Consider the following 11531-nt stretch of genomic DNA (forward strand, 5'->3'; position numbering starts at 1 on the left):
TACATCATCCCTACACCACTCTATGTTTATGTGGATAATGTGATCGTTTGAATATTTTACTTGGATTCTTCAAAACACTAGCTGGTAACCAACAACTGAGTCTTTATGTACATGATGTTGTTTTTTAAATGCTAATTAATTAACTTTTTTCAAAACACAGGCTGTTGTGAGCCAGATGTTTTATTTCCACCTCATCTGAAGTAAGAAACATGGTATTTTTAAATGTCCATTATTAGTGTGACTTACCGGAGCTGTGAGATATGAGGCAGACACTGTAGGAAACTCCTCACTTCACTCTCTTCATGTGAGCAGCCTGTCAGCTTCACTTGTTTCTTCTCTGATGTGAGTTTCAGCACTTCCAGGAGGATGGAGCTCTTTCTCTCTGAGAGGTTTATGGACCAGACTGCAGGAGCTGACTGGAAAACTGACTGTAATGATGGAAGGACACTCAGGCCTGTTTTAGACTCATAGTCCTTCAGGTGGGAGTACAGATCCAGCAGGAAATCACACTGATATTCATCACGATGATGACCATATCTGTCATTTAAAGGGAACTTTTTATATGTGCACACTGATAACAGCTCCAGTATCTTCTCTCCTGTCTGCTGTTCTCTCTCTGCTGCTGCACAGAACAGATTCACAAAGAACTTGACTTCACCTTTGAACTGCCGAGAGACACTGGAACAAGAATTGAACATTTAGTTATGACATGATGTCAACAACAGAAACACAGTCATGTATTACTGATATGGAGTTTATCTGCTAAAAGTCTTCAGATACCTGCTGATGAGAATAATACAGTAAAGTAGATCTACTCTATGTAACTGAGGAATAAATACATTGGGGTGTGTGGAGAAAAACACAGCATCAGATATAAAACTCTGTACAGTAACAGTTGTGGACTAACCAGCTGAAAGTATTACCTCAATCTGGAAAATACTAGCAGCTAATTAATAATTACATCATCATCTACAAGATATTATTTTGTAAATGATGATTAATACACCCTTTTATGAATCACTCTGATTATGAGCTGGATTTATTGAGAATAAAAAACTCTTCTGAAGTCGCTACAACATATTTTTAAATGTCCATTATGAGTGTGACTTACCTGAGCTGTGAGATATGAGGCAGCCACTGTAGGAAACTCCTCACTTCACTCTCTTCATGTGAGCAGCCTGTCAGCTTCACTTGTTTCTTCTCTGATGTGAGTTTCAGCACTTCCAGGAGGATGGAGCTCTTTCTCTCTGAGAGGTTTATGGACCAGACTGCAGGAGCTGACTGGAAAACTGACTGTAATGATGGAAGGACACTCAGGCCTGTTTTAGCCTCATAGTCCTTCAGGTGGGAGTACAGATTCAGCAGGAAACCACTCTGCTTTTCACCATCCATGACATTTGAAGGGAACTTTTCATATGTGCACACTGATGATAACAGCTCCAGTATCTTCTCTCCTGTCTGCTGTTCTCTCTCTGCTGCTGCACAGAACAGATTCCCAAAGAACTTGACTTCACCTCCAAACCTGTCAGAGACACTGGAACAAGAATTGAACATTTAGTTATGACATGATGTCAACAACAGAAACACAGTCATGTATCACTGATATGGAGTTTATCTGCTAAAAGCCTTAAAATACCTGCTAACAAGCAAAATATTTACTATAATTAATAAATATATTTAGTATAATATATTACAATTACATGGCTGATCAAATGAGCATATTACTTCAGGACAATATTAGATTCAACTAACAATTACATCTTCATCTGATGATTTTTTATAATTGACAGTCAATTAACTTTTTTCGAAACACTGGTGATTATAAGAGATATTTATTTTAAAAATAAAAAACCTCTTCTGAAGTCGCTATGAAATGTTTTTAAATGTACATTATTAGTGTGACTTACCTGAGCTGTGAGATATGAGGCAGCCACTGTAGGAAACTCCTCACTTCACTCTCTTCATGTGAGCAGCCTCTCAGCTTCACTTGTTTCTTCTCTGATGTGAGTTTCAGCACTTCCAGGAGGATGGAGCTCTTTCTCTCTGAGAGGTTTATGGACCAGACTGCAGGAGCTGACTGGAAAACTGACTGTAATGATGGAAGGACACTCAGGCCTGTTTTAGTCTCAGAGTCCTTCAGGTGGGAGTACAGATCCAGCAGGAAACCACACTGCTCTTCATCATCCATGACATCTGAAGGGAATGTTTTATATGTGCACACTGATGATAACAGCTCCAGTATCTTCTCTCCTGTCTGCTGTTCTCTCTCTGCTGCTGCACAGAACAGATTCACAAAGAACTTGACTTCACCTCCAAACCTGTCAGAGACACTGGAACAAGAATTGAACATTTAGTTATGACATGATGTCAACAACAGAAACACAGTCATGTATTACTGATATGGAGTTTATCTGCTAAAAGTCTTCAGATACCTGCTGATGAGAATAATACAGTAAAGTAGATTGTTACAGTCGAGTGTTGCACCTGTGTTTGTTTGTTCTGGTGTTAGTTTTCCCTCCAGGTGACGCCCTCTCCTCCTTCTTGCCTATGAGTGGAGGATCACGCCTGAGCTCCCTCACCATTAGGCCATGGTGACTTATAAGCTCTGTGTAAACTAACAATGGGGCCAGAGGGGCAAGTGGCTGTAGTGTCTGCATGAGCCACAATACTGAGCAGTAAGGTGATTTCTTCTATTGATTAGTGATCCAACATTTAGCGCTGGAGTTGCTCTCAGCTTTAAAACATTGATGACATTGGTCGTGTTTTCTTCTGTTGTAGGATGACCGCCATCTTCCTTTTGAAGACACTGGTATGTTGTTGAGTCTAGGGATGGGCGATATATATCGTTGGCGATAATATCGTCATTTTTTTTTTTGACGATGTGCAAATTTCCATTATCGAGTACTCGATAAACTCCTCACATCCACTTAACACACGGTGCAGCAACGCTCTCTACAGCATGGCAGGATTCGCCCCACCCCTCGACCTCTTGCCTTCGACCTCTGAACCCCGCGACGTCTCATAACAACAACAACAATGGCGGACTACATGCTTGTGTTCGTGTTTCTTGCAACTTACTCGCCTTGTAGTCCGAGTGTGAGTCGCAGCATCAGTTCGACCTCATTATCGGTCCACACAAATGATTCTGGTTTCCTTGCACTAGCCATTTTCGTCTTCTTCTTGTTGGGTTCGGTTTCTCCGTCTACTGTCTGTTTGTTTACAGCGCGCAAGCTTTTTGTGCTCGCGACATCTCTTCTTCTCCGTTTTTGGTGAATTTCAAGCGCCACGTATAGGCCTGGAATATGAACTACAGCGTTTTCAGTCGTTTTCAGTGGATCGGTCTGGACACAAATATTCTTGAATTTTAAAGGATATCGACTGATTATCGTTATCGCCAAAGTCCCCCAAAATATCGAGATATTATTTTTTGCCCATATCGCCCACCCCTATTGTTGACCCAATTACTATTATTTTCATTTGTAAATGAATCTTTTGTGTTTAAACTCCAACATCCTGTCTTTCCTTCTTCTTTTACTCTGGTTTTATTTAACTATGTTACTCCCCTCATCCCCTGGCCTCACAGGGACGTAACATAGATCAACTCAGAAACAGTCTGTCATCTAGAAAACTTTACACTGTAACAAAATAGAGTTTTAATGTGTTTTCAGTTAAAGGTGTGAAATAAGGTGTGTGGTTACCACAGGCTGAAGATATCTACATGTTTTGTTCTACAACACAAAATACATCATTAAATGTCCCACAGTTTAATTATAAAGCTCTTACGTGTGTTAAAAACAGTTAGCGGTTGCTAACAAGTGTCTCAGTGAGACTACAGAGGTTGTCGGGGACATTAAACGTCATCACAGCGAACACAGAGACTCATCTACTCACTTGTCCTTCTGAAGATTATCTTGCTGAACAAAACGTGTCAGTATCAGAAACTTGTGTTTGTCACTCAGCTTATTTTCAGCAATATTCCAAAATACAATGCAAAAATCCCCATAAGCTTATTGTGGAGGGAACCAGGGCGATGCTAACTTCAGGGTTAGCCTACAAAACTACATCATCCCTACACCACTCTATGTTTATGTGGATAATGTGATCGTTTGAATATTTTACTTGGATTCTTCAAAACACTAGCTGGTAACCAACAACTGAGTCTTTATGTACATGATGTTGTTTTTTAAATGCTAATTAATTAACTTTTTTCAAAACACAGGCTGCTGTGAGCCAGATGTTTTATTTCCACCTCATCTGAAGTAAGAAACATGGTATTTTTAAATGTCCATTATTAGTGTGACTTACCGGAGCTGTGAGATATGAGGCAGACACTGTAGGAAACTCCTCACTTCACTCTCTTCATGTGAGCAGCCGGTCAGCTTCACTTGTTTCTTCTCTGATGTGAGTTTCAGCACTTCCAGGAGGATGGAGCTCTTTCTCTCTGAGAGGTTTATGGACCAGACTGCAGGAGCTGACTGGAAAACTGACTGTAATGATGGAAGGACACTCAGGCCTGTTTTAGACTCATAGTCCTTCAGGTGGGAGTACAGATCCAGCAGGAAACCACACTGATATTCCTCATCATCATCATTATCATCATCATCTTCATCATCATATCTGTCATTTAAAGGGAATGTTTTATATGTGCACACTGATGATAACAGCTCCAGTATCTTCTCTCCTGTCTGCTGTTCTCTCTCTGCTGCTGCACAGAACAGATTCACAAAGAACTTGACTTCACCTTTGAACTGCCGAGAGACACTGGAACAAGAATTGAACATTTAGTTATGACATGATGTCAACAACAGAAACACAGTCATGTATTACTGATATGGAGTTTATCTGCTAAAAGTCTTCAGATACCTGCTGATGAGAATAATACAGTAAAGTAGATCTACTCTATGTAACTGAGGAATAAATACATTGGGGTGTGTGGAGAAAAACACAGCATCATATATAAAACTCTGTACAGTAACAGTTGTGGACTAACCAGCTGAAAGTATTACCTCAATCTGGAAAATACTAGCAGCTAACTAATAATTACATCATCATCTACAAGATATTATTTTGTAAATGATGATCAATAAACCCTTTTATGAATCACTCTGATTATGAGCTGGATTTATTGAAAGAAAAAAAGTCTTCTGAAGTCGCTACAACATATTTCTAAATGTCCATTATTAGTGTGACTTACCTGAGCTGTGAGATATGAGGCAGACACTGTAGGAAACTCCTCACTTCACTCTCTTGATGTGAGCAGCCTGTCAGCTCCACTTGTTTCTTCTCTGATTGGAGTTTCAGCACTTCCAGGAGGATGGAGCTCTTTCTCTCTGAGAGGTTTATGGACCAGACTGCAGGAGCTGACTGGAAAACTGACTGTAATGATGGAAGGACACTCAGGCCAGTTTGAGGGTCATAAGAGTACAGATCCAGCAGGAAATCACACCATTTCATATAAAAAGGGAATCTTTCATATGTGCACACTGATGATAACAGCTCCAGTATCTTCTCTCCTGTCTGCTGTTCTCTCTCTGCTGCTGCACAGAACAGATTCCCAAAGAACCTGATTCCTTCTGAAGGTTTTGTCTGATCAGGAACAAAACTAAAGAGAAGGAAACATTTGTTATGATTAGATCTCGTCTCAATAAATAACAACAACACAGTTCAGTATAAACTTACATTTAAATTTAAAATGCTTCTTTCATCAGAGCAGGCTGAACATCACAGTTTAACTTTTACTGACTCACAGAAACTGATCCTGTTTCTAAAATCACTGCATGTTTGGTATTTTTAGTGCTTGTACTTGATGTAATTTTACATCGTGTGTGAGTTCTAAGTGTGAAATATATTCACAAAATATAAATATACTTAGTGGAACAATAGCATCAGTTATGATACACGACACATTTCCATTTACTGAATCAAGAATTCATTATGAATCAAAGCATCAAAATGCTGTAGCTGGTCCTGGTGAAGCTGATATTAACTACTTTAGTTTAACTATTGTTTGGTTATTTAATCTATAATAAAGGTTTACATTTTGGAAACTCATCATATGTGTATTTAAAATCTTACACTGCAAAGTAACAAGCAAATATATCTGTCAAATACATTTAGTGAGGCAAAGAGTACCAGCGTGGCAACATAACCAAGAATACAATGGAAATAATCAAGTATAAGTTTGGACCTCAGTATATTACTTGAGTAAATGTACTCACTGTAGTTACTTTCCAACTCTGATATTTAAGTCTACTTTTGTGTTGCTGTGCTGCAGTGGGACCTCTGTCTCTGGTTTCTGGCATCACTTCATATTTAACAGTCTGTTTATCAGACACTGTATCAGCAGCGGCTTCTGTTGTTTATGATTTCCACTTCACATCCATAAAGTCTGCTCTCTAATCGGGCGTTCAGACCAAACGCAAGGCAAATTATTTGCACGTCTAGATTACATATAAAGTCAATGACAAATGTTTGTGGACACCCAGAGCTGTACGATAACACATCTACTCGTACCGAGACAGGACACAACAGGAGCTGATGTGGAGGAAAGTGAATGAGGAAGTTGGACTACCTGGTAAGTTATGGAAATATGTCTCAGCACAGCAAAGTCCTGATCGATCCAAACTCCATTCAGAGAACAAGCATTTTAAAAGTTGTTTTGTTTGTTGCTTGTCGTCTGGCCGACAGACCTGACGAAGCACGAACTCAGGCTTTTTACAAGGCTGCATTATGATGATGTTATTTCAGCGTCCTTTTGATCCTTTTATTGCGTCAGATCACAGAGAAATCTCTTTGTTTAGGGTTCATACCGATGTGGTGAGACAGATTCATTCAGTCTACGTCTATTTGCTGGTCACAGTTGCTATTTATTGATTTTAACACACCTATTAAGAAACTGCCACTCACTGGAGACAGATGGACAGACGCTCTGGGCTGAGAACTGAGCACCGGTCAACCTCAGGTAGCGCTGGAAGCTGCTTTAAGCCAGACGCAGCTCCAGACGGTGAAATTCACCCAGCTGGGTGCCACGCAAGTAACATTAATTAAAATTAATAATCCTGCAGTCATACTCGATCATGTAACATGAGGCCAATATTCTCTTCACATTTGGTCTGAACGCACCATAAGTCCTACTAGGACCCAAACTAATATCAGAACATTTTAAGAAATGTGGATGAAGTCACAAGGTGTAAATTTAATATTGATGACAAAGAAATACAATGGGAATATATGAAAAGACATCGTCTGTTATGTTAGAATTTATGCAACATTTAAGATTGGCAGACTGTTATTTAGAACACAACTCTTCACACAAAGAGTTAATTAATGTAAAGTGCAGTTTTAAAATCATTTACCAAAAACGGTTGTTGACTGACTTACCTGAGCTGTGAGATATGAGGCAGACACTGTAGGAAACTCCTCACTTCACTCTCTTCATGTGAGCAGCCTGTCAGCTTCACTTGTTTCTTCTCTGATGTGAGTTTCAGCACTTCCAGGAGGATGGAGCTCTTTCTCTCTGAGAGGTTTATGGACCAGACTGCAGGAGCTGACTGGAAAACTGACTGTAATGATGGAAGGACACTCAGGCCTGTTTCAGGGTCAAAAGAGTACAGATCCAGCAGGAAATCACACCATTTCTTTTTAAGAGGGAATCTTTCATATCTGCACACTGATGATAACAGCTCCAGTATCTTCTCTCCTGTCTGCTGTTTTCTCTCTGCTGCTGCACAGAACAGATTCCCAAAGAACCTGATTCCTTCTGAAGGTTTTGTCTGATCAGGAACAAAACTAAAGAGAAGGAAACATTTGTGATGATTAGATCTCGTCTCAATAAATACAACAACACAGTTCAGTATAAACTTATATTTAAATTTAAAATGCTTCTTTCATCAGAGCAGGCTGAACATCACAGTTTAACTTTTACTGACTCACAGAAACTGATCCTGTTTCTAAAATCACTGCATGTTTGGTATTTTTAGTGCTTGTACTTGATGTAATTTTACATCATGTGTGAGTTCCAAGTGTGAAATATATTCACAAAATATAAATATACTTAGTGGAACAACAGCATCAGTTATGATACACGACACATTTTCATTCACTGAATCAAGAATTCATTATGAATCAAAGCATCAAAATGCTGTAGCTGGTCCTGGTGAAGCTGATATTAACTACTTTAGTTTAACTATTGTTTGGTTATTTAATCTATAATAAAGGTTTACATTTTGGAAACTCATCATATGTGTTTTTAAAATCTTACACTGCAAAGTAACAAGCAAATATATCTGTCAAATACATTTAGTGAGGCAAAGAGTACCAGCGTGGCAACATAACCAAGAATACAATGGAAATAATCAAGTATAAGATTGGACCTCAGTATATTACTTGAGTAAATGTACTCACTGTAGTTACTTTCCAACTCTGATATTTAAGTCTACTTTTGTGTTGCTGTGCTGCAGTGGGACCTCTGTCTCTGGTTTCTGGCATCACTTCATATTTAACAGTCTGTTTATCAGACACTGTATCAGCAGCGGCTTCTGTTGTTTATGATTTCCACTTCACATCCATAAAGTTTGCTCTCTAATCGGGCGTTCAGACCAAACGCAAGGAAAATTATTTGTGCGTCTAGATTACATATAAAGTCAATGACAAATGTTTGTGGACACCCAGAGCTGTACGATAACACATCTACTCGTACCGAGACAGGACAAAACAGGAGCTGATGTGGAGGAAAGTGAATGAGGAAGTTGGACTACCTGGTAAGTTATGGAAATATGTCTCAGCACAGCATAGTCCTGATCGATCCAAACTCCATTCAGAGAACAAGCATTTTAAAAGTTGTTTTGTTTGTTGCTTGTCGTCTGGCCGACAGACCTGACGAAGCACGAACTCAGGCTTTTTACAAGGCTGCATTATGATGATGTTATTTCAGCGTCCTTTTGATCCTTTTATTGCGTCAGATCACAGAGAAATCTCTTTGTTTAGGGTTCATACCGATGTGGTGAGACAGATTCATTCAGTCTACGTCTATTTGCTGGTCACAGTTGCTATTTATTGATTTTAACAGACCTATTAAGAAACTGCCACTCACTGGAGACAGATGGACAGACGCTCTGCGGCTGAGAACTGAGCACCGGTCAACCTCAGGTAGCGCTGGAAGCTGCTTTAAGCCAGACGCAGCTCCAGACGGTGAAATTCACCCAGCTGGGTGCTACACAAGTAACATTAATTAAAATTAATAATCCTGCAGTCATACTCGATCATGTAACATGAGGCCAATATTCTCTTCACATTTGGTCTGAACGCACCACAAGTCCTACTAGGACCCAAACTAATATCAGAACATTTTAAGAAATGTGGATGAAGTCACAAGGTGTAAATTTAATATTGATGACAAAGAAATACAATGGGAATATATGAAAAGACATCGTCTGTTATGTTAGATTTTATGCAACATTTAAGATTGGCAGACCGTTATTTACAACACAACTATTCACACAAAGAGTTAAATCATGTGAAGTGCAATTTTAAAAGCATTTACCAAAAAATATTGTTGACTGACTTACCTGAGCTGTGAGATATGAGGCAGACACTGTAGGAAACTCCTCACTTCACTCTCTTCATGTGAGCAGCCTGTCAGCTCCACTTGTTTCTTCTCTGATGTGAGTTTCAGCACTTCCAGGAGGATGGAGCTCTTTCTCTCTGAGAGGTTTATGGACCAGACTGCAGGAGCTGACTGGAAAACTGACTGTAATGATGGAAGGACACTCAGGCCAGTTTGAGGGTCATAAGAGTACAGATCCAGCAGGAAATCACACCATTTCATATAAAAAGGGAATCTTTCATATGTGCACACTGATGATAACAGCTCCAGTATCTTCTCTCCTGTCTGCTGTTTTCTCTCTGCTGCTGCACAGAACAGATTCCCAAAGAACCTGATTCCTTCTGAAGGTTTTGTCTGATCAGGAACAAAACTAAAGAGAAGGAAACATTTGTGATGATTAGATCTCGTCTCAATAAATAACAACAACACAGTTCAGTATAAACTTACATTTAAATTTAAAATGCTTCTTTCATCAGAGCAGGCTGAACATCACAGTTTAACTTTTACTGACTCACAGAAACTGATCCTGTTTCTAAAATCACTGCATGTTTGGTATTTTTAGTGCTTGTACTTGATGTAATTTTACATCGTGTGTGAGTTCTAAGTGTGAAATATATTCACAAAATATAAATATACATAGTGGAACAACAGCATCAGTTATGATACACGACACATTTCCATTTACTGAATCAAGAATTCATTATGAATCAAAGCATCAAAATGCTGTAGCTGGTCCTGGTGAAGCCGATATTAACTTCTTTAGTTTAACTATTGTTTGGTTATTTAATCTATAATAAAGGTTTACATTTTGGAAACATATGTGTATTTAAAATCTTACACTGCAAAGTAACAAGCAAATATATCTGTCAAATACATTTAGTGAGGCAAAGAGTAGCAGCGTGGCAACATAACCAAGAATACAATGGAAATAATCAAGTATAAGATTGGACCTCAGTATATTACTTGAGTAAATGTACTCACTGTAGTTACTTTCCAACTCTGATATTTAAGTCTACTTTTGTGTTGCTGTGCTGCAGTGGGACCTCTGTCTCTGGTTTCTGGCATCACTTCATATTTAACAGTCTGTTTATCAGACACTGTATCAGCAGCGGCTTCTGTTGTTTATGATTTCCACTTCACATCCATAAAGTCTGCTCTCTAATCGGGCGTTCAGACCAAACGCAAGGCAAATTATTTGTGCGTCTAGATTACATATAAAGTCAATGACAAATGTTTGTGGACACCCAGAGCTGTAAGATAACACATCTACTCGTACTGAGACAGGACAAAACAGGAGCTGATGTGGAGGAAAGTGAATGAGGAAGTTGGACTATCTGGTAAGTTATGGAAATATGTCTCAGCACAGCATAGTCCTGATCGATCCAAACTCCATTCAGAGAAGAAGCATTTTAAAAGTTGTTTTGTTTGTTGCTTGTCGTCTGGCCGACAGACCTGACGAAGCACGAACTCAGGCTTTTTACAAGGCTGCATTATGATGATGTTATTTCAGCGTCCTTTTGATCCTTTTATTGCGTCAGATCACAGAGAAATCTCTTTGTTAGGGTTCATACCGATGTGGTAAGACAGATTCATTCAGTCTACGTCTATTTGCTGGTCATAGGTACTATTTATTGATTTTAACACACCTATTAAGAAACTGTCACTCACTGGAGACAGATGGACAGACGCTCTGCAGCTGAGAACTGAGCACCGGTCAACCTCAGGTAGCGCTGGAAGCTGCTTTAAGTCAGACGCAGCTCCAGACGGTGAAATTCACCCAGCTGGGTGCTACGCAAGTAACATTAATTAAAATGAATAATCCTGCAGTCATACTCGATCATGTAACATGAGGCCAATATTCTCTTCACATTTGGTCTGAACGCACCACAAGTCCTACTAGGACCCAAACTAATATCAGAACATTTTA

Source organism: Pagrus major, chromosome 24 (genome assembly GCF_040436345.1).
Source record: "Pagrus major chromosome 24, Pma_NU_1.0".
NCBI lineage: Eukaryota > Metazoa > Chordata > Actinopteri > Spariformes > Sparidae > Pagrus > Pagrus major.